General features: G+C 41.2%; 1 protein-coding gene across 1 annotated transcript in view; it reads left to right on the top strand.

Annotated features, from left to right (window-relative positions):
* Positions 1 to 610: 610 nt before the first annotated feature.
* The window catches only part of LOC307178258 (uncharacterized protein), a 1,492,981-nt gene continuing 1,474,835 nt past the window's right edge, over positions 611 to 18,756 (top strand). Inside the window, exon 1 of the transcript XR_013825157.1 lies at positions 611 to 790. The gene's annotated coding sequence lies outside the window, so the exon portion shown is untranslated. The remainder of the gene's footprint in view (positions 791 to 18,756) is intronic.

Raw genomic sequence — 18,756 nt, 5'->3', positions numbered from 1 at the left:
TAAGTGGGACCGGCCGGTCGGGGAGGAACCAATGTGACAACCCACTGCCCATGCCCTGGCCTTCTGGCCCTGTGTGTCAATGGGCCACCCAGCAGGTCTGCACCCAGGCAGAGTCCAGAGGGCCTTTCCCATCACAAGGGCTGGCCACTGCAGGGAGGACGGCAGCAGCTAGGGCAGGTCCAGGGGGCCACAGGTCTGGAGAGAGTCCCCTGGGGGTCCCCTGCTCAGCTGTCTGTAGAGGCTGAGTGAGCAACGTGAATGAGTTACACAGGGGAGATGAGCTGAGCGGTGGGGAGCGGTGGGGAACCAGGCAAAGTGCATGGGTGAACGGCATGGTGCCCAGCCAGTTGCTGGGAACAGAGGTCCAGAGTTGCCAGAGAATATAGATATCTAGTTGTTACAGCACTGTTTGTTGATAAGGCTATACTACCTGCGTTGTATATGTGCCTTTGTAAAAAAATCAGCTGTTCATATATGTGTAGTTTTTTTTTTCCTGGACTTGCTATTTATATTTGCCTGTTTTTATGGCAATGCCATGCTGATTTGATTACTCTAGTTTTAAAAAAAGCCTTAAAATCAGGTATGTTAGTCCTTCAACTTTGTTCTTCTTTTTCTAAGTTATGTTGGTTATTCTAGGTTCTTTACATTTTCATATGAATTCTAGAGTTACCTTCTCAATTTCTACAAAAATACCTGCTAGGATTTTGATTGAGATTGCTTTGTATCTACAGATCAGTTTGGAGGAGAATTGACATCTTAACAACATTGAGTCTTCTGACCCGTGACCAAGGTATAGCTGTCCATTTATTTAATTCTTCCTTAATTTCTCTCAGCAGTATTTCATTGTTTTCACTGTATGGGTCTGTCCCATCTTTTTTTTTGATTTATCCCTAAGTATTTAGTATTTTTAAATACTGTTTTAAATAATAGTTTAAAAAATTTAATTTCTAATTGTAGATAGCAATACAAATATAATTGATTTTTTAATATTGATCTTGAATCTTTACAACTTTCCTATACTCATCTATTCGTTCTGTAATTTTTTGGTTGAGTTCATCTCTTTTTCCACATAGGTTATCATGTCATCTGTGAATAAAGGTTCACATTTTCCTTCTTCCTTTACAATCTGGATACTGTTTATTTCTTTTCTTGCTTGAATGTACTGTCTAGAACTTCCAGTACAATGTTCAATAGAAGTAATGAAAGTGGAAATTCTTGACTTGTTCTTGATCTTAGGGGGAAAATATATATTTTTTAAAATTCATTAATTAATTTTTGGCTGCATTGGGTCTTCGTTGCTGTGCTCGGGCTTTCTCTAGTTGCGGCGAGCTGGGGCTACTCTTTGTTGCAGTGTGTGGGCTTCTCATTGCGGTGGCTTCTCTTGTTGCAGGGCACGGGCTCTAGGTGCACTGGCTTCAGTAGTTGTGGCACGTGGGCTCAGTAGTTGTGGCTTGAGGGCTCTAGAGTGCAGGCTCAGTAGTTATGGCACACGGGCTTAGTTGCTCCGCGGCATGTGGGATCTTCCTGGACGAGGGCTCAAACCTGTGTCCCCTGCATTGGCAGGTGTATTCTTTTTTCTTTTTTTTCTTTTTTGCGGTATGTGGGCCTCTCACTATTGTGGCCTCTCCCGTTGCGGAGCACAGGCTCCAGACGCGTAGGCTCAGCGGCCATGGCTCACGGGCCCAGCCGCTCCGCGGCATGTGGGATCTTCCCGGACCGGGGCACGAACCCGTGTCCCCTGCATCGGCAGGTGGACTCTCAACCACTGCACCACCAGGGAAGCCCTGGCAGGCGGATTCGTAACCACTGCCCCACCAGGGAAGTCCCAGAGGGAGAATATTCACGTCTTTCACCATTAAGTATGATGTTAACTGTGGGTGTTTTTGGATGACTTTTCTCAGATTGGAGAAGTTCTCGTCTATTTCTTGTTTCCTGAGGGTTTTTATCAGGAATGGATGTTGGATTTTGGGAAATGCTTTTACTGTATCTATTAAGATTATCATGTTTTTTTGTCTTTAGTTAGTTAACATAGTAAATTACCTTGATTGAATTTTGAATGTTAAACTAACCCTGCATTTCTTGGAAAAATCCCACTTGGTCCTGATATATTATCCATTTAGTATATTGTTGGTTTTGATTTGCTAAAATTTTCTTTAGAATTTTTCCATCAATGTTCAAGAGAAATATTGGTCTATTTTTTTTCTTGTAATGTCTTTTTCTGATTTTAGTGTCAGGGTACTGCTGGCCTCAGAAGAGGTTGGGAAGTATTCCCTTCTCCTTAATTTTTGGAGGAGTTTGTATTGAATTGGCATTACTTCTTCTTTAAACATTTGGTAGAATGCACTGTGAAGCCATCTGGCCCTGGAGTTTTCTTTCTTTTTTTTTTTCTTTGGAGTTTTCTTAATGGGGTATTTTAAATTATAATTTCAATTCATTTCCTTGATAGGTATTTTCAGGTTACCTAATTTTTCTTTAATGAGCTTTGGTCATTTGTGTCTTCTAAGGAATTTTTCCATTTCCTCTAAGTTTCTGTATTTATTGTTATGAAGTTGTTCATTATATTTGCTTTTTATCCTTTAATGTCTGTAGAAATTTAAATGCTGTAACTCTTGGGACTTCCCTGGTTGCGTAGTGGTTAAGAATCCGCCTGCCAATGCAGGGGACATGGGTTCAAGCCCTGGTCTGGGAAGATCCCACATGCTGTGGAGCAACTAAGCCCGTGCGCCACAACTACTGAGCCTGTGCTCTAGAGCTCGTGAGCCACAACTACGGAAGCCCGTGAGCCACAGCTACAAACGCCTGCGTGCCTAGAGCCCGTGCTCCGCAACAAGAGAAGCCACTGCAATGAGTAGACCCGGCTCACCGCAACTAGAGAAATCCCGCGCAGAGCAACGAAGACCCAATGCAGCCAAAAGTAAATTAAAAAAAAAAAATGCTGGAACTCTTTCATTCCTGATGTTGATAATTTGTGTCTTTTCTCTTCTTCTCTTAATCATTATGGCTAGAGTTTTATTAATTTTAATGATCTCAGCAAAACAGCTTTGGCTTCGTTGTTTTTTTCTATTGCCTTTTTGTTTTCTGTTTCATTTGTTTCCCCTTTGATTTTTATTATATCCTTTCTTCTGCTTAATTTGGGTTTAATTTTATCTTCTTATTCTAGTTTTTAAGGTGGAAGCTGAAGTTATTGATTTGAGACCTTTTTTCTCTTTTCTTTTCTAATATAGACATATAGTCATAAATTTCTCTGTTAATACTGCTTTGGTGGCATTCCATAAATTCTGATATTTTAGTTTTCATCCTGTTCAAAACGTTTGTTTTTGGTTTTCATTGCTGCACATGGGCTTTTTCTAGTTATGGCGGGTGGGGGCTACTCTTCGTTGTGGTGTGTGGGCTTCTCATTGTGGTGGCTTCTCTTGTTGCAGAGCATGGGCTCTAGATGTGCGGGCTTCAGTAGTTGTGGCATGCGGGCTCAGTAGTTGTGGCTCGTGGGCTCTAGAGCACAGGCTCAGTAGCTGTGGCACCTGGGCTTAGTTGCTCTGTGGCATGTGGGATCTTCCCGGAGGAGGGCTTGAACCTGTGTCCCCTGCATTGGCAGGCGGATTCTTAACCATGGCGCCACCAGAGAAGCCCAACCTATGGGTTATTTAGATGTGTATTTAGTTTCCAAAATTTTGGGGATTTTTTTCAGAGACCTATCTGTTACTGATTTCTAATTTAATTTCTTTGTGGTTAGAGAAAATGCTTTGTATGAGTTGAGTCCTTTTGAAATAATTGAGGTTTGATGTATGACCCAGAATAGGGTTTTTCTTAGTAATTGTTCTGTATGCATTTGAGCAGAATGTGTATTCTTACATTGTTAGGTTGAGTGTTTTATAAATGTCACTCAGGTCAAGTTGGTTGGTAGTTGTTCAAATCTGCTACCTCCTTGCTGATTTCCTATCCATTTGTCCTGTCAATTATGGAGAGAGAGATGCTGAAATCTCTAACTATGATTGGGGATTTGTCTGTTTTAATGGACCACACTTTGAGTAGCAACTGTTTTAGTATCTCCTGCTTTTTATTTCCCTGGGAAGCTTGTTCTGCTCTCCCAGCTTACACCCATAATGAGGTGCTTTAAAGAACACATTCGACTTTTGCTGTAGGAGCATTCACCACAGTGTTTAATTGTCTATTAATTTTTTGGTCCCCCCAGTAGATCATTATGTCCTAGGCCACAGTAACTGGGTTTTGTTGCATTCACATATGAAAGACTCAAGAAGCATTTGATGATGTAAAGAAAGATATTTGAGGCTCACTAAATGCACATGTGGCAGGATTAAAACCAGGAACAAGAATTCAGTGGATTCAGGAAATTGCAGCAAGGAGTGGCAGCGAGAATATAAAGACCCTGGGAATTAACAAAAATTATTGAGGAGGGCATGACTTTTCACTTGATGAAAAGTAAAGAGTGAAAGCTGCTGAGCACATCTGGCACTGGGTTTCATTCGCATCTACTCGGAAACTAGCAAGGTCATATCCTTGATCCTTTTGTTTCCCTTCCTAACCCATTTCCAAAGGATCTATGTAAAATGTTGACCAGCAGATGGGATGTGGGCTTCATTTGAGAGCTCATGTGTAATGCCCAGGAATTACAGAGATTACAAGGGTTTACACTGGATGCTGGGGCCAGGTGGTATGTTTGAGGGTTTCACTTCATCCACACAACCTGAAGTTGGAGAGTTCATGGGAAAATAAACCATTATGGTTGGTGAAGAGAGCTTGGGATCAGAACCTCTGGTGCGCAGTAAGCTTGGGGTCAGAACCTCTGGTGCACAGTAACCTCTGTGTCTGAGGACACAGGCAAGATTCTTAACAGAAAAGAGATGCAAAAACAAGAGGGTTATGGTTCAGGACAAAACTTGAGAAAGAGAAAAAGCTGGAAGAGATAACTTCTTTTCAGGTCTTTTGATCTGGGGATGGGCCATCAGGCTTCAAGGGACAGAGCTAGACTCTGCTAGACAAGGTATAATCTTAAGAGGTGGTACATTTGATATAATTCTGCAGTAGTGACAGAAGGAGGCTCTTTCAGTGCTTAAAGACACAACTTTCTGGGGCCAACACAGATGGTGAGCAGCAATCACTACATGAATGGGTAGAAAAATGGACAACATCACGGAACATTTTATCTCCCATCTGTTTCCCTCTGCAATTTCAACTTGGTGCAATAAATCCAAGTTTCCCACTTCCTTTCCCCAGGCTACCCAGGTTGCCACTGTCTTCAAGTTGACAGGCAGCCAGGTTGTTTTGGAAGAGACCTATTTAACCAAGATGTTGAGCATAAAGCTTTCAAAAATGGGGTCCTCCTGCTTATGTTGTCAGACTGTATTAATGTTTTTGTGCCCTGGGCTTTGATTCTATATGTCCAGTATCCTCATAAAGAGCTAGGACATAATTCATTCAATAGCTTTCTGTTCAAACATTCTGCCTTAGCCACTCACATACTTAGTTCACTGGTCTATTAATCTATGAATTACTTCAAATTTCTGTCTGTTTAGGAGCTGACAATACAGATAGAAACCTGATATGGTCCTTACCCTTAAGGAGCTCATGGTCTAGTAGAAGGGAAAGTAGATAGAAGTTGTTTTAGTTAACTCTATAATCATTTATGATTTCCCGTAAATCCACGGCTGGCTGTGAGGTTTCTAAGGCTCCGCTGGGCAGTTATTCTGCTTGTCTTGCTTGGGGAGTCTCTCATGCCTATGCATTCAATTGCCTGTTGGGCTTGGCTGGAAGATCCAATATGGCTTCACTCACGTGCCTGGTATTTCAGTGCTCTTCCACATGGCCTTTCTCTTTCCTCGTGGTATCTCACCATCCAGTAGTCTAGTCCAAGTTTCTTTACAGCAGAGTGAGTGGTTTTACCAGGGGGAAGGCAGAAGCTGTCTGGCTTTTTAAAGGAGACCAGAAGGGTTATCACTTCTGTTGCATTTTACCGATCAAGGAAAGTCATAATGCCAGCCCTGGCTCAAGAGGAGGGGTAATGGTATTAGTAGTGGGTGAAGTAGCACACACTTACAGAGAGGGAACCCTTTTTGGAGAGTTATCTTCCACAGATACAAATAAATAAGAACCATAGCTAACAGTTAGTGAACTCTTCTATGTCAGACAGCCAGCTAAGTAAGTACTGGACATGTATGATCTCACAACATCCTCATACTAACCCAGTGAAGTAGGAATCATTCTTACCACCATTCTGTAAGCAAGTGAATGGAGGCTGGTAGAGGTTAAATAAATAACCCCAGGTCTGATAAATGGCCAGGATTCAAACTCCGCGGAGATTGATTTGCTGCACTAGGAGGAGGCTGAGTGAAGTGGTGAAGAACTCAGTCTGTGGAGTCATCACATTGTAATAAATGCTTGAGAGAGGGCAGTGAGGTTCAGAGAAGAGAAAGATCCCTTCTGTCTGGGAGTTTAGGGAAGTCTTCAGGAAAGGTGACATTTGATGCTGAAGGATGATTTAGATATGAACAGATTGGTGGATTAAGGCCTTCTTGCAGGTGGGAAAGATCATGAACACGTGTTGAGGAGAGAAACCAGGAGTGTACTCTGGGACCAGCAGTCAGCTTAGCTTGAGTGGACTCTAGAATTCAAGGAGGGAGACAGAAAGGGGTGATGGATGCAGGACATTTGGGGTCAGATTATGAAAATAATTGAACGCCAGGCTGAGATATTTGGGCCTTTATTTCTTGGGGAGACATTTAGTGTTTGGGAATAAGAACTTTATTTTAGAAAGGTTAAAGTCACAGAGGTAGATATGGTACGCTGCAACGCAGACACTTAAGACAGGATGAACAAAGGAAGGCTTTGTCTGTTGGCTAGTTGAGAGGGAATATAGGTCTGGAGCTCTTTACTGACCACCGGGATGGATTAGGGGTATAGAAGAGTAGAAATATTGAAGGACTTGGTAGTTGAAGGAGTCAAAGATGAGTGCCAAATATTCAGCCACAGTAACTAAAATAATAGGATGGGGCAGACTTGGGAAATATAGAGTTGTTTAAATTTTGGGCTACTGAATGGACTTCGTCAATGCTATTGACCTGAGGAGGGGCCAAGGTGGGCTTGCGGGAGTTGATCCAAAGGGAGAGTCATTGTTTGTAATGAGGAAATGTGACACGTTTCCTTTAAATTAATTTGGCAAGCTATAGTAGACTATTAACATGATTTTCTCCTTTTCTCTTTGTTACTCTCAGTCAAACCTAAGTGGAGCCCAGTTACTTTTATGGCCTGCTCCATTAGCTGTATACATCTCCTATCTGTATGCCTCCCCCTGACATCCTCGCATTAACTTCATAAGAGGTATTGCTCTGTATCAGGGCATTAAGGGCTTGATGGGGCACTATGCCTTGACCAACTGCTTTACATATAAGAAAATGAGGTAGAGAAAGTTAAATGACCAGTAGTACAACATTGAGTTAGAATCTGTGTGCGGACCTAAGTCTAGGCAGATGGGAGGATATTTATGACCTTTATTCACAGGGCATGGGGAGGTGGAAGGCCAAGTCATAGCCAGATAAACTAAACACACCAGGAAGAGATAGGTACTGCTTTGTGTCCTGTCAGCATCAGGAATAAGCCTGGGATAGACAGAGCTATGAGCTGATGACTCAGTTCCCTTTGCAAGGTATTTACTTATAAGAGTCCTAATAGGTTCAGGATAGAAGATTCTGTAGTTTGCTATGACTAAGGACTTCCATTCTGATTAGAATTACACACTGGCAACAAACACATGAAAGGATGCTCAACATCACTAATCATTAGAGAAATGCAAATCAAAACTACAATGAGGTATCACTTCACACTGGTCAGAATGGCCATCATCAAAAAATCTACAAACAATAAATGCTGGAGAGGGTGTGGAGAAAAGAGAACCCTCTTGCACTGTTGGTGGGAATGTAAATTGATACAGCCCCTATGGAGAACAATATGGAGGTTCCTTAAAAAACTAAAAATAGAACTACCATACGACCCAGCAATCCCACTACTGGGCATATACCCTGAGAAAACCATAATTCAAAAAGAGTCATGGGGCTTCCCTGGTGGCGCAGTGGTTGAGAGTCCGCCTGCCGATGCAGGGGACACGGGTTCATGCCCCGGTCCGGGAAGATCCCACATGCCGCGGAGCGGCTGGGCCCATGAGCCATGGCCGCTGAGCCTGCAAGTCCGGAGCCTGTGCTCTGCAACGGGAGAGGTCACAACAGTGAGAGGCCTGTGTACTGCCAAAAAAAAAAAAAAAAGAGTCATGTACCACAATGTTCATTGCAGCACTGTTTACAATAGCCAGGACATGGAAGCACCCTAAGTGTCCATTGACAGATGAATGGATAAAGAAGCTGTGACACACATATACAATGGAATATTACACATCCATAAAAAGAAACGAAATTGAGTTATTTGTAGTGAGGTGGATAGACCTAGAGACTCATACAGACAGAGTGAAGTAAGTCAGAAAGAGAAAAACAAATACTGTATGCTAACACATATATGTGGAATCTAAAAGAAAATGGTTCTGAAGAACCTAGGGGCAGGACAGGAATAAAGACGCAGACATAGAGAATGGACTTGAGGACATGGGGAGGGGGAAGGGTAAGCTGGGACGAAGTGAGAGTATGGCATGGACTTATATATACTACCAAATGTAAAATAGATAGCTAGTGGGAAGCAGCCGCGTAGCACAGGGAGATCAGCTCGGTGCTATGTGGCCACCTAGAGGGGTGGGATAGGGAGGGTGGTAGAGAGACGCAAGAGGGAGGAGATATGGGGATATATGTATAGGTATAGCTGATTCACTTTGTTATACAGCAGAAACTAACACACCATTGTAAAGCAATTATACTCCAATAAAGATGTTTAAAAAAAAAGAAAAAGAAAAATATAGAATCACTATGTTGTTTGTGTACCAGGAACTAACATAGTGTTGTAGGTCAAATATACTTCAAAAACAAACAAACGAAAAAACTAACAAACAAATAAACTCATCAAAAACAGATCAGATTTTTGGTTACCAGAGGCGGGGGTTGTGGGGAGGAGGAGTTGGAGGAAGGTGGTCAAAAGGTACAAACCTCCAGTTATAAATAGGTACTAGGGATGTGATGTACAACATGATAAGCAATTAACACTGCTGAAAGTTACATAGGAAAGTTGTCAAGAGAGTAAGTCCTAAGAGTTCTCATCACAAGGAAAAAATATTTATTTTGTGCTTCTTTAATTTTGTGTCTATATGAGATGATGGATGATCACTAAACGTATTGTGATTATCATTTCATGATGTATGTAAGCCAGATCATTATGCCGTACACCTTAAACTTATACAGTGCTGTATGCCAATTATATCTCAATAAAACTGGAAGGAACAGAAAAAAAAAGAAAAAGAATTACACACTGGCAAATGAGTGGGAACCATCAGAACTTAAGTAGCTGCTCAAGAGAACGAATGCAGTCATTTCTGAAGTGGGTTGTTAACTTATTACTTGCTTTCTTGTTTTTCATTTGTTTCAGATCTGAGTATGTGAATTCTGGGGCCTTGGGAATGGCAGCTGGAATTTAAATCTTTAATGGGGAATGCTCCCTACTGCTCTGCCTCATGACTGACACTCACCCTCATCATTCATCAAAAACCTGGTAGCCCCTCAAGGAGGGGAGAGATTGCACTGTGTCTCTTCACATGTGCTTTGCCAAGCCCCTGACTATTTGTCTAAGTTGTCTGTACACGGTCCCACGCTGAAGGGAAAGGACTAATGTAGGAGCTGGTTTCCAAGAGCCCACACAATTCATTAAGGACTTCCCAGGTCCATGTATTATTATCTGTGTTCATATGCTAAAACAACACTACTACTTCTACTACTAATATTTACAATAGCAACAATTTTCAACTTATCTTACAGTGGGCTGGGCAAGTTAAACTTATTATTTTGAATCCTCCTAACAACCCCTTTTACAGATAAGAAAACTGCTTTCTCAAGTTCCACAACTTTAAATCCCGGGTCAGATATCAAAGTTTATGCTTTTTGTCTTCTGTGATGCGAACACTGTTTTCTCTCTTATGTGGTAGGGAATAGAAATGTTAGGATAGGCCGTTGAATGTAATCTCCCATTATTTCCATACCCTCTTTTGGTTATTTCAGCAAATGTGGGCAACATGTATACACAGTTGCCAATGTTATATTTCTTCCCTACTGTCCTGGGGTAGCCAGGTTAGGATGCTCACAATAATAGTTCAGTCTTGGGCATCAGGAAACTGGGTCAGACACAAAACAGACCAAAAACATGGAATATATGGATTTTTGGATCATCTTTTCCCTTGACGCTAAGCTGGCCTCTGCCAATGGGAGGTGAACATTTTGAAGCTACACATGAATCAGTACTTACCAGGTATAGCTTAAGGTAATAGATAGTATTGATCAGAAAAGGCATGAATCTGTTGCATGTGTAGGGGGTACAGCAGGCTAAGAGGGCAACCCACTGTAATGAAAAGGACATAGACTCTCCAGTCTAACGGACACTGGTTTGAATTTGAGGAATTCTGTTAGGAATCTGTTCCACAGCAAATCTTGTGACTTTGAGCCATTCTCTTAATCATTCTGAGCCTCAGCTTTCTTGTCTGTAGAATGCACCTACCTATTGGCTTGTTCTGAGGAAGTTATAACTACTGGTTGCCAAGGCTTCTTACTCCTCAGGCACTGTGATTACTGCTTTAAGTACACTCTGGGTGTGTATTTATGCTTTTATTGTTGTTTGGATGTTCACAAATGTTTGTCCATTAATTTCTGCTATTATGTTTTCCTTTACTTTTATTTTCACCTTTTGGTGGTTATTGATGTTGTTTTTGAACATACAGGCTCTATTCAGACAAAGAGGGCATGCTTAGTGGCCACTGTGGAATTCTAAGAAGTGAGCAGGAGGGACTTCCCTGGCGGCCCAGTGGTTAAGACTCCACGCTCCCAATGCAGGTGGCACAGGTTTGATCCCTGGTTGGGGAGCTAAGTTCCTGCATGCCACACAGTGCGGCCAAAAAAAAAAAAAAGTGATCCGGATACTCCTGGATGCTACTGTGGAATGAAGGGAAAGACTACAAGTAGAAGGCAAAACACAGAGCACTGTTCATGCAGCCGCCCTTCTCTCTGGGAGAACCCCCTTGGAGCCCTAAGCCAGCAAGGGTCCAACCTCATAGGTCTTGATGTACTGAATTTAACAAAGGATCATATCCCTTTGCTAATTCCCTTAACCTTTTATTTGTATCTTGTCTTTGGACTCTATCAAATGTTACCTCATACTATAATTTTCTAAGAATTTTATCACTTTTTTTTTTTTTAGCATTTTAAAAAAAATTATTTATTTATTTTTGGCTGCATTGGGTCTTCGTTGCTGCCCGTGGGCTTTCTTTTTAGTTGCAACGAGCAGGGGCTACTCTTCGTTGCGGTGCGCAGGCCTCTCATTAAGGTGGCTTCTCTTGTTGCGGAGCACGGGCTCTAGGAGCGCGGGCTTCAGTAGTTGTGGCAGGCGGGCTCAGTAGTGTGGCTCATGGGCTCTAGAGCGCAGGCTCAGTAGTTGTGGTGTACGGGCTTAGTTGCTCCGTGGCACGTGGGATCTTCCCAGACCAGGGCTTGAACCCCTGTCCCCTGCATTGGCAGGCGGATTCTTAACCACTGCGCCACCAGGGAAGTCCTAATACTCCTTTTTATTATTATTATTTTTTTATTTTATTTTTTGCGATACGCGGTCCTCTCACTGTTGTGGCCTCTCCCGCCGCGGAGCACAGGCTCCGGACGCACGGGCTCAGTGGCCATGGCTCACGGGCCCAGCCGCTCTGCGGCATGTGGGATCCTCCCGGACCGGGGCACGAACCTGCGTCCCCTGCGTCGGCAGGCGGACTCTCAACCACTGCGCCGCCAGGGAAGCCCGTAATACTCCTTTTTAAATGGGAGGACTTTGGTGAATGGATCCATGTGGGTGGGTGAGGAAGAAGTGATGTATTTAGTATGACTAGATTTATGGCTCTGCGTGTGGTGATGCAACGAGGAACAGAGAACTCTGGAAGGTTGTATAGGTTCACAGAGGTTGAAACATGCTGAGTTTGAGGGACTTAGGTATCATTTAAGTAAGGATGCGTTCAACTAGCTCAATGTATGAATCTGAAGATCAGGAGAAGTTTATTATTGTTCCCATTTTACACTTGATGAACTTGAGACTCAGAGGTCAGTCACTTTCCCAAGGTTCAAAGACCTTGTCTGTCTGGTCAAAGCTCATATGTTCTTCACACATGATTTTTTTTTACACACGTTACCCATTACATGGGTAAATAAATTAATGAAGAAATGCATAAAAATAGTCTTTTTTGAGCATACTCAGTGTTCAGCCCACTTCTTATTCTGTTTATTCTCACCTCTCACTTCACCCCTTAAAGAAGATACAAGGGTGGTCTTACCCTAAGGAAGTTTAGAAGCTGTATTTGTTTACTGTTACTTCAAAGATCCAGTACCCTTTGGCTGTTTAAGGTCATTTAACTGCTTTGCTGCTATTTGAACAGATAGGATGCTTTGAAATGAAGGCAAAACAAACAAGAAAACAGACAAAAGTAAAACCACTAAAAACCCAGTGAGACGGATAGGGTAATGAAATGGAAAGATTGGGACGTACCAAATAGGCTACCTAACCTTCCGAACTTGGTCTAGCTCTGTTTGGGGGTTCTGCTCCTTGGCTGTTTGTGGAGCCCAGTGGCCACTCTGTCCAGTAATCGTCACTGCTGATTTAAAGCTTTAATCCTGTGAAGCCGAGTGTAATTCATTTATTTCATGCGGAGAATGGTTGGAGATGAGTCAGTGTCTTCCACATGAAACGAGGCAAGGGAGAGAATGATCTAATAAGGTGGCCTGCACTTAAGGCGTGACCATAGTGTATACAAGTCTCCCCTGGGCCCCAGGGGAAAAGACCTCGAAGTGCATTTAGGTTATCTTTCTTCTCACATCTGTCTCTTTCTCCAACATAGCTGGCACATTATTGCCCTACGCACTGCACACACACACACACACACACACACACACACACACACACACGACACTCCATTGTGGATAGTTGGACCACAAGCATTTGCCCTCTTGAACTATCTCCCATGGGACCTAGTTCTTCTTTCTAGAGCCACACAGAACATGTTCCCCACCTTGTCCCCATGATGTTGTTTTAAAGAAATTCAGGCATTACAATAAAACTTCCACATGATTCATTAGTCTCCTTAAATCTCCTCAATTACTTCTCATCTGATAGTTTTCCACTTTGGTACCTTTTCTTTCAAGGTGTGGCATCCAGAATATTGCTGTACTTAGAGTTTTAAAAAGCTTACTGTGGAATCTTAATATGTAAGTATAGAATGGAAATTTGGTAAAAAGAATTGAAAGTTAAGAGGCCTTAGTCTGGGGTGGGATAGGGAGGGTGGGAGGGAGACGCAAGAGGGAGGGGATATGGGGATATATGTATACATATAGCCGATTCACTTTGTTATACAGCGGAAACTAACACAACATTGTAAAGCAATTATACTGCAATAAAGATGTTAAAAGAAAAAAAGAAGAGAACCTAGTCCCTGAATTGGCCATACCAGTTACTGTGTGGAGACTTGGGCAGACAGCTTCTCTAGTCTGAGCATCACTTTTTCCATCTGTAAAATGAAAGTCTTGGATTAAAAGATCTCTATTCCTCCTGGTTCTGAATGGACCCAGTAACAATGGAGGATGAACATTATTAAAAATTACCTTTATTAAAAGATTGAACACAGAGGATTATAGAAATGAATACAGAAGGATCTTAAATCTAACACCAAGATACCCTCTGCTGACTTAAAAGAGTTATACGTGTCAAGAGTAGAAAATTCAAAAAAATATTGTAAGATGTAAAGTAAAAAGTAGAAGTCCCTATTCTGGTTCCTGGTTCCTTTTCCCAAAGGATTTCAATATAGCTAGTTACTTGTTTTTCCTCCCCACTCTCCCCAGAAAGAGAATATCAACTTTTAAAACAAGAATATAGAATTTCAAAATGTCTGTTTCTTCTCTATAGTCTTGAGGAGGGGTTGCATGCCCACTCTCTTGTGCAGTTTCTCTTGTGGCACATGCAATTAAATAAGACTGTCCTCAACTTATAATGGTTTAACTGATGAGTTTTAGACTTAACGATGATGCAAAAGTGATATGCGTTCAGTAGAAATCGTACTTATAATTTTGAATTTTACTCTTTTCCTGGGCTAGCAATACACAGTATAATGCTCACTTGTGCTGCTGGGCAGTGGCAGCGAGCCACAGCTCCCAGTCAGGCATGTGATCACCAGGGTAAACAACTGATACACTTATAACCATTCTGTTCTTCACTTTCAGTACAGTATTCAGTACCTTACAGGAGATATTCAGCACTTCATTGGAAAACAGGCTTTGTGTTAGATGATTTTGTCCAACTGTAGGCTAAGTGTTCTGAGCATGTTAAAGGTAGGCTAGGCTAAGTGATGATGTTTGGTAAGTTAGGTATATTAAATGTATTTTCTGTTTATTATATTTTCAACTTACGTTTATCAGGAGGTAATCCTTGTAAGTCGAGGAAGATCAGTAGTTGAACAGAGAGACGCTTCAGTCATAGAATCTTTGGTAATCATTGTGGTTTGGCTTACAAGCCTGAGTGCTAAAAGGACAATATTGAAGTGCTCAAAGATGAGTGAAATTGATTCCAGGAGGTTTCACTGGCTGGCAGCTTTTAAGTAGACCCCAACACCTAGTGAAATGATTTGTGGGAGTCCTTACGATTGTGATGGACCTTCACTTGGTGATTGAAAAGAAACATTAGCATGAAGCATTATCTATTGAAATAAGTTTTTTTTTCATCCCAGATTTATGAGTCAGTGTTGAAGGAGCCCTGTTTAACGGTCTCAAGAGGAGAAGAGTCCTTGTATGAATGGTTGAAATAAATCTCTTGAAATTCGGTAGATTTTCATTTTAGATTTTACTCCTATTTATACTTACAAGACAAATAGGCAATTATCACCAGCTTGGTCTGGTCCCTGAGGTATTTTAGCCATGCTGGATTTTCAGATTGATATCTTATAGGAACTGAAGATTCCACTTCCCCTAAAATATCTCCCCTTATTATAGCAACTGAAATTCCCACTAGTTTAGATATCTCCTTGGATTTATTAAGATATGTTTTTAATGCTTTATGATTATAAAATTGCAAGTGCCCATTTTTGTTGAGGCATAATTGATGTGCAATAAGTGGCACATATTATAGTTTGTAAGTTAAAAAATTTTGACTTATGTATACACCTGTGAACCTAACAATCAAGGTAGTAAACATATCATTCATGACCTGTATTTTTCTTGTTTCCCTTTAAAATTCTTCCTTCTTGTCCCTCATCATCCTGGCTGCTCCCCCTTCCCCCCAACCAATGATCTGCTTTCTATCACTGTATCATTTTGCATTTCTAGAATTTATATAAATAGAATGACACAATATGTTTTTTTTAATTAAAAAATTTTTTTAGTCTGGCTTCCTTAATTTAGCATGATTATTTTGAGATTCATTCATGTTGTGTATATCAATAGTTCATTCCTTTTTATTGCCAAGTAGTATTCTTTTGTATGGATATACCACAGTTGTTGTATCCATTTACCTGTTGATGGACATTTGGATTATTCCCAGTTTTGGCTCTCACAAATAAAATTGCTGTGAGCATTGTTGAATAAGTCTTTGTAGGTATATAGCTCTTCTTTTCTCTTGAATAAATATCTAGGGGTGGAATAGCTGGATCATATGGTAAATGTCGTTTAATATTTTAAGAAGGTGCCAAACTGTTTTCCAAAGCAATTGTACCATTTTACATTACCACCGGTAGTGTATGAGAGGTCCAGTTCCTCTACAAGCTCACCAAATACTTGGTATGGTCAATCTTTTAAATTTAAGCCATCAAATTAAAGTGTGTAGTGCTATATCATTGTGGTTTTAATTTTGCATTTTCTTAATGAATAATGATATTGAGCATCATTTTATACTTCTTTGCCATTCATATATATATATATATATATTTTTTTTTTTTTGCTGAAGAGTCTAACTCTTTTGCCCACTTAAAAAATCGAGTTGTTTGTTTTCTTATTTTTTGAGGTTTCAGAGTTAAAAAAAATATTCTGGAAACAGTCCTTTATCAGATATATACTTTGCAAAAATTTTCCCCTAGTTTGTGGCTTCTCTTTTAATTCTTTTAACAGCGACTTTTGAAGAACAAAAGTTTTCAATTATCATGAAGTTCAATTTATCAATTTATTCTTTAATGGATTGTGCTTTTGGTATTGTAGCTAAGAAGTCTTTGTCTAATCCAGTGTATTTTCTCCTATGTATTATTCTAGAAGTTTCAGTTTTATATTTGTGTTCAAATGAGTTAATTTTTGTATATGGTATAATATATGGATCAAAATTATTTTTGTTATGTTTGTATATGGATATACAATAGTTCAATCTCCATTTGTTGAAAGATTATTTTCTTCAATGAATTGTCTTAGTATCATTGTAAAAAAATCAACTGATTTTTCCATACATGTATAGGTCTATTTCTGGACTGTATTCTATTCCATTGATCTATTTGTTTATCTTTAGTTGTGTCTTGCTTTTTATAAATCTGACAATTTCTGCCTTTAATTGGAATATTTGAATCATTTTCATTTAATGTAATTACTCATTTGGTTAGGTTTAAGCCTATCATCTTTCAAATTGTTCTCTATTTGTCTCATCTGTTCTTTGTTTTATTTTTCTGCCTTTTTTTCAGATTATTTTTTATGATTCTATTTTTATTTCCTTTGTTGGCTTTATTAACTGTGACTCTTTGTTTTGTTATTCTAGTTTAGTAATCACCTGCTTTTACCTCCCCCACCCCCCAGCTCTAAGCAACCACTCATCTACTTTCTGTCTGTATAGCTTTGCCTATTTTGGACATTTTGTATAAATAAAATAGTATCTATAGACGTTTGTCACTGACTTCTTTCACTTAGCATAATGTTTTCAAGGTTCATCCATGTTGATTTGCTTTTATTTAGAAAGACAGTTTTGCTAGGTATAGAATTCTTTTTTTTTTAAATTTTATTTATTTATTTTTGGCTGTGTTGGGTCCTCGTTTCCGTGCGTGGGCTTTCTCTGGTTGGGGCGAGCGGGGGCCGCTCCTCATCGTGGTGCGCAGGCCTCTCACCGCCGCGGCCTCTCCCATTGCGGAGCACAAGCTCCAGACGCACAGGCTCAGCAGTTGTGGCCCACGAGCCCAGCCGCTCTGCGGCATGTGGGATCCTCCCAGACCAGGGCTCGAACCCGTGTCCCCTGCACTGGCAGGCAGACTCTCAACCACTGCGCCACCAGGGAAGCCCCTTAGAATTCTTCTTTTTTTTTTTTTTTTGCGGTACGCGGGCCTGTCACTGTTGTGGCCTGTCACTGTTGTGGCCTCTCCCGTTGCAGAGCACAGGCTCTGGATGCGCAGGCTCAGCGGTCATGACCCACGGGCCCAGCCGCTCCGCGGCATGCGGGATCTTCCTGGACTAGGGCACGAACCCGCGTCCCCTGCATTGGCAGGTGGACTCTCAACCACTGCGCCGCCAGGGGAGCCCCTAGAATTCTTTTATGACAGTTTTTTCTTTCAGTACTTTAAAGGTGTTGCTCTACTGTTTTCTCCCTTGTGTTGTTTCTGATGAGAAACCTGCTGTCTTCCTTATCTTTGTTCCTCTCTACATAACATGTCTTTTTTCTCTAGCTGAATTTAAGATTTTCTTTTTACCAACAGTGTGAATAATTTGATTTAAAAAATAAATTTATTTTATTTATTTATTTTTGGCTGTGTTGGGTCCTCATTGCTGCGCACAGGCTTTCTCCAGTTGTGGCAAGTGGTGGCTACTCTTCGTTGCAGTGCATGGACTTCTCATTGTGGTGGCTTCTCTTGTTGCGGAGCATGGGCTCTAGGCGCAGGATTCAGTAGTTGTGGCATGCAGGCTCAGTAGTTGTGGCTCACAGGCTCTAGAGCGCAGGCTCAGTAGTTGTGGCACACGGGCTTAGTTGCTCTGTGGCATATGGCATCTCCCTGGACCAGGGATTGAACCCATGTCCCCTGCATTGGCAGGCAGATTCTTAACCACTGAACCACCAGGGAAGGCCAGTAATTTGATTATTATGTGCCTTGGTATAGTTTTTTTTTTTTAATTTTCCTTGTGCTTGGGGTTCATTTGGGTTTGGATGTGTGGGTTTATAGTTTTTGTCATATTTGAAAGTTTTTGACTGTAATTTGTTCAAATACTTTTTCTCTCTCACCCCCCTTTTGTAGGACTACAACTACCCATATATTAGGACGCTTGAAGTTGTCCTACATCTCACTGATGCAGTTTTAATTTTATTGTGTTCTTTTTCCTCTCAGTGTTGCATTTTTTTTTCCAATGGTACATTTTGAATAGTTTCTATTGCTGTTTTTTTCTTTTTTTGGCTGCGTCGGGTCTTAGTTACGGCACGTGGGATCTTCGTTGAGGCATGCGGAATCTTTTGTTGCTGCATGGGCTCTTTGTTGTGGTACATGGGCTTCTCTCTAGTTGTGGCATGCGGGTTTTCTCTCTCTAGTTGTGGCACGCAGGCTCCAGGGTGCCTGGGCTCTGTAGGTGTGGCACGCAGGGTCCAGAGCTCTTGGGTTCTGTAGTTTGTGGCATGTGGGCTCTCTCGTTGAGGCACGCG

Source organism: Stenella coeruleoalba (genome assembly GCF_951394435.1).
Source record: "Stenella coeruleoalba genome assembly, chromosome: 20".
Lineage (NCBI taxonomy): Eukaryota > Metazoa > Chordata > Mammalia > Artiodactyla > Delphinidae > Stenella > Stenella coeruleoalba.
The sequence above is the reverse complement of the archived record's forward strand: the minus strand, read 5'-3'. Positions and strand labels throughout refer to the sequence as shown.